A 5,787-nucleotide genomic window follows, 5' to 3' on the forward strand; every position below is an offset into this window, starting at 1 on the left:
CTGGAATATATGTTATTTTTTCCAACTCCCCATATAATTACTCGCTGGCTCTGTATCTACTTTTTATTGCATTCCCATCCTGTGTTCTACATACACACACAGTCTGAGGAAGCAGTTTCTTTCGATCCATCGGATCAAATCCACCAGCTCTTTTTGTTGGCAGTTTCTCAAATCCAAATTGTGGAATGAATACGGTAATGATAGAATAATATAAATCGATTGCCTCAGAATTTCTATCAACAAAAACTTGCATCTCACAGCGCCACGAACGAGCTATTGTGGCATCTCGGGATTGGATTACAGCAGGTTCTCAATATATATACATATTTATGATTAATGTTGTAATGTTTGCAAATGGATCTTGCGTGTATCAATGTGAAAGTTAAGTAATATGTGTGTGTGTGTATGTGTTATCTCCCAATGCATTTATGTGTACCTGCGGTGTGTATAAACGTATTTAGAAGTGAAGGGGAAAAAAAAACTTTTCGGATCAAATCAGATTTAGCCGAAATGATGAAAGAATACAGATCGATGTAACCAGCAGTGACGAAATGCAGTTATATCCAGCGAAGAAATCAAAATCGCATCAAGAAAAAAAAACTCTTTCTGAGAGTTGGTTTGAGTGAAGAGCAGTATGATTTTGCTAATGTGCAGCATGTAGTCGTGGCCGAGTGGTTAAGGCGATGGACTAGAAATCCATTGGGGTCTCCCCGCGCAGGTTCGAGTCCTGCCGACTACGCGTCTCCTTTTTCAAATTCAATCAAGGCTCACAGGCGTTTACAGCACAGATGGAGGCCATTCGGCCCATCGTTCCCGCGCCGGTCAACAAAGATCTGACTACACTAATCCTATTTTTCAGCGCTTCACCCTGAGCCCTGGAGGTTATGGTAACGCAAGTGAATATATAAGAAACTTCTTAAATGTTACGAGAGTTTCTGAGTCAAACACCCTTTCAGGCAGTGAGTTCCAGACTCTCACCACCCTGTCGGTGAAAAAATGTATCCTCAACTCCCCTCTTAGCCCTCTAACTTTTGCCTTAAGCCCCCTGATTATTGATCCCTCTACTAATGAAAAAAGTGCTTTCCTATCCACCCTATCTATGCCCCTCGAAATCCTATACGCCTCCATCAGGTCGCCTCTCAACCTTTGCTGCTCCAAAGAAAACAACCCCAGCCTATCCAAGTGAACATATACATACGTCTTAAATGTTACCAGAGTTTTTGACTCAAACAATCGTTCTGATAACAATATGTTCCGCTGAAGAGTCATTCGGACTCGAAAGGTTAACTCTGTCTTCCTCTCCACAGATGCTGTCGGACCTGCTGAGTTTTTCCAGCAATTTTTGTTTTTGTTCCGGCCTATCCAATCTTTCCTCATAGCTCAGACCCCTACGGCCCAGGCACCATCCTGGTAAATCTCCTCTGCACCTTCTCCAGTACGATCGCATTCTTCCTATAATGTGGCGACCAGAAATGCACGCAGTACTCCAGTTGTGGCCTAACCAGCGTTTTATGCTGTTTCAGCATAATGTCCCTGCTCTTGGATTCTATGCCTTGGCTAAGAAAGGCAAGTGTCCCGAATGCCTTCTTAACCATCGTATCTACCTGCCCTGCTACCTTCAGGGATCTGTGGATATGCACACCAACGTCCCCCTGGTCTTCAGTATTTCCCAGGTTCCTAGCATTCATAGGGTAATCCCTTGCCATGTTAGCCCTCCCCAAGTGCATTACCTCACAATTTTCCAGGTAGAATTCCATTTGCCACTGCTCTGCCCAACTGACCAGTCCATTGATATCCTCCTGCAGTTTATGGCTATCCTCCTCACTGTTTACCAGGCTACCAATTTTCGTGTCATCCGAGAACTTCTTTATCATTTAAATCCAAATCATTTATGTACACCACAAACAGCAAGGACTCCAGCACCGAACCGTGCAGAACCCCACTGGAAACAGATTTCAAGTCACAGAAATATCCCTCTACCATCACCCTCTGCTTCCTGCCTCTCAGCCAATTTTGCATTCAACGTGCCACTTTGCCTTGGATCCCATGGGCTCTTAATTTCTTGATCAGCCTGCCATTGTGGACCTTATCAAAAGCCTTGCTAAAACCCATGCAGGCCACATCAAACGCATTACCCTCATCAACACTCCTGGTTACTTCTTCAAAAAAAATCAAGTTCCTTTGGGGCTAATCATACCTTACGCTGAATGATATTTCAATTGACAACGTTTGTTCTTCTCATTCTTATTCATCTGTGTCTTTTAACTGATTTTCTGCAAGGTATACAACAACAATCAGCCAAATTAATGGCAATCTTCTTTCTGGTCCTCTCTCCCTTTGTCTGAGTCACTCTAATTATATGTGCCTGGCTGTATGTGCGGGCACATTTGTGCATGCTGGTGTGTTTGTGCTTATTTATTGGTCCTGCTGTTAGCTGGTCGTCTTCAAGTACATTTCCAATTCCCTTTTAAAATTATTAATGATATTGTTGTATTCCCCTTTTGAGGTACAGCCTTCTAGGTCCCACTAACTCTGAGTGAAAATGATATCTCTGCTCCTGTTCTTTGTCAATGAATTTGAATCCACGACCCATAGTTATTGACCTACACGCCGAAAGACTATTTTCCCTGTTTACTCTCTCCAAACCTCGCATCATATGGAAAAACAGTAGTAGGTCATCTTCTAATCTTCTATGTTCGAAGTACAACAACTTTAACTTCCCCAGCAACTACTCATAACTGAAGTATTTCATCCTTGAAAACCTTCCACTGAGCGTCCTCAGTGTCCTTTCTAATGTCTTTGCTGAAGAATGATGACCAGCATTAACCACAAGACTCCTTACTAAGGTCGAACTACAGATGTTAAAGCTCGATCATGATCTCGTTGTTTTCATACATTATTTCTAGATTTACAAACTCAATAAACCAATATGATTTTCGGCCTACATTATGAATTTCGTGTATAAGGAGACCAAGGCCTCTATAATCATATCCACTTTACAAAAATCTCGCATCTATAGTATACTAACTCCCCATATTAGTCCTCCCAAAGCTCATAACTTCACCTCATATTTCCTTGTATTGAAATTTATCTATTTTAGCGTGTTATTATTATGTGTGCTCTTTACTTTCTGACCTCCTTTCCGATTGGATCTTAATTTCTCAGGAAGATTTTCTCTTTGCCACTTTCGCCTAACGAAGTGATAGAATTGTGTTGCGTATCCCTGTCTCGCATTCTTTATCTGACGCTTTTTGAATGTCTATCTGTTTTTCTCTTTGTTTCCCTCTTCTTTATCTCGCTGTGTAATTAAATATTCATCCAATCGGGCTGATGAATCAACCAAAGACTGTTCCCATATCCTGTAAACTCCTCAGTGTTCAATAGTCCATGGGTCTCAACTTTGAATATATTGAGTGCTCCCAGCACGCTGGGGTAGAGAATTTCAAAGATTCATAAAGTTCTGAATGAAGAAATTCCTCCTCATCAGTTATTATTCTAAACTCCAGAAAGTATTGAACCGTTTTACTAAATCTCTCCTCTGAACCCAAGAGAGAATCTAATCATAAAAAACCGGAAAATGATGAGAATATTCAGCTGGTCAGGCAGCACCTTTGGCCTGAAGCATTAACTATGTTTCTCTACACGAATGCTGCATTACCTGCTGAGTATATCGATCATTTTTTCCCTTCAGATTTTCATCATCTGCGGTTAATCTCGCTTTTGTGCGAACCTAGTGAATCTTCGTTACATCATCTCTAAGGGAAGTATATCCTCCTTCAGGTAAGGTCTTCAGAACGACATTTATTCGTTGATTGTAAGTCCCTTGCAATAAAGGCTGTCCAGGAGACAAAGAGAGAGAGAGATTTCAATCAAAAGAACATAGCGTTTTTAGAATCTTAAAAGCATATTGCGAATGCAAAATCAGCAATATTGTCAAATGTAAACAGATGTGACTAAAGTACAAAATTCAGCGAAAACAGGAATTTCAATTAAAAACTAAAATTTGCAGTAACAGGCTGAAAGCAGCAAATACAACAATATGAAGTAAACACAGAAATGTACGAAATGCCATAAGCTCAGTGTCTTCCTGCCAAAATCAGAGGCCAATGATCCTCCCGATCTTGGGTAAAAAAATGAGCAATATCATTGTGGTGATTTTATTTTTAAACACAGACGGTACTGGTTGTATGCACTGGAGTAACAAAGGGACTTGATTTTCACACAAAATTCGAGAGAACTGTTTAACTCCTCAATAGCAGCAATAGGTTTGACCGCGTGGAAATTGGGATTTTAAAATTATTTTTCTTACATGTCTATCAGTATTTAGTGAGTTTTGTACTTGGAGCCAATTTCCCTTTAATTACCTGCTCCCCGATCCCTTGTTTCTCACCACTGAGAAAATATTTATCGGCTTTCTCACCTGGTGCCTGTATATATGCTCTCAGTGGAACTCTCACATTCTTACTGACGTGCTCTACTTCGACCGTTCCCTGTCTTTCCCTTTCGCCCCCCTGTGGTCTGTACACTGTTCGGGGAAGTGATTTCTTTTGATCCAAGCTATCGAATCCTCCAGCTCTTGTTATTGGTGGCTTCTCCAATCGATGTGGCAGAAATAATACAGAAAATTGCAGAAGAATATGAATGGATTCTCTTCGTGCTTCTGAAAAACAAATTGGCATTTATAAAGCGCTTTTTAACGTGGCTGTTGTGGCGTGTCGATTTTGGGTTACATCAGTTTCGCATTATAGGTTTATGAATAATATTGTGATATTTGCAAACGGATTGTGGGTGTAGCAGTGTAATATACTGGAGAGATGTGTGTACATGTGTGTTATTTCTCAATGTATTTGTAAAACCATAAGACCACAAGAAGTAGGAGCAGAAGAAGGTCACAGCCCATCGAGTCTGCTTCACCATTCAATGAGATCATGGCTGATCTGGTAATGCTCAATTCCACTTTCCTGTCTTTTCCCCATAACCCTTAATTCCCTTACTGTTCAAAAATCTGTCTATCTCAGCCTTTAATATACTTAATCACCCAGCCCCTACAACTCTCTGCGGTAAAGAATCCCACAGATTCTGAGAGAAGAAATTCCTCCTCATCGCTATCTTAAATGGGCAAACGCTCACTCTGAGATTATAGCCTCTGGTCCTAGGCTCTCCCACAAGGGGAAACAACCTCTCAGCACCTGCCCTGTCAAGCCCTTTAAGAAGCTTATATATTGCAATAAGGTCGCCTTTCATCCTTCAAAACTCCAATGAGTACAGGCACAACCTACACAATTCTTCGTCATAACAAAATCACTCTATACCCGGGATCAACTTGGTGAACCTTCTCTGGACTGCGTCCAATGTCAATCTATCTTTCCTTGGAAAAAGGGGCCAAACTTTTCACAGTATTCTAGGTGTGGTCTAACTAGTGTCTTGTGCAGTTTTTGCAAGTCTTCCCTATTTATATAATCCATTCCCTTTGAAAAAAAGGTCAACATTCCATTTACCTTCCCTATTACCTGCTGAAATTGTATGCTAGTTTTTTTTTTCTGATTCATGCACAAAAACGCCCAAACCCCTCTGTGCCGCAGCTTTCTGCAATATTTCTCCATTTAAATAATATTCAGCTCTTCTATTCTTCCTGTCAACGTACATAACCTCACATTACCCCACATTATATTCCATCTGCCCAGTTTTTGCCCTCCCACTTAACTTGTTTATATCCCTCTTTTGACTCTTTGTGTCATCCTCTTGCCATCTCACTTTTTTTTTTGTGTCAATAGTACATTCACTTCC

The 5,787-nt window shown here is 40.8% G+C and overlaps 1 non-coding gene across 1 annotated transcript; it reads left to right on the forward strand.

Moving 5' to 3' along the window:
* Nucleotides 1–657: 657 nt before the first annotated feature.
* Nucleotides 658–739, forward strand: trnas-aga (transfer RNA serine (anticodon AGA)). The gene has a single exon. It is a non-coding gene; the product is annotated as a tRNA-Ser (tRNA).
* Nucleotides 740–5,787: the final 5,048 nt, after the last annotated feature.

Source organism: Cetorhinus maximus, chromosome 21 (assembly GCF_964194155.1).
Source record: "Cetorhinus maximus chromosome 21, sCetMax3.hap1.1, whole genome shotgun sequence".
Classification (NCBI taxonomy): Eukaryota; Metazoa; Chordata; class Chondrichthyes; order Lamniformes; family Cetorhinidae; genus Cetorhinus; species Cetorhinus maximus.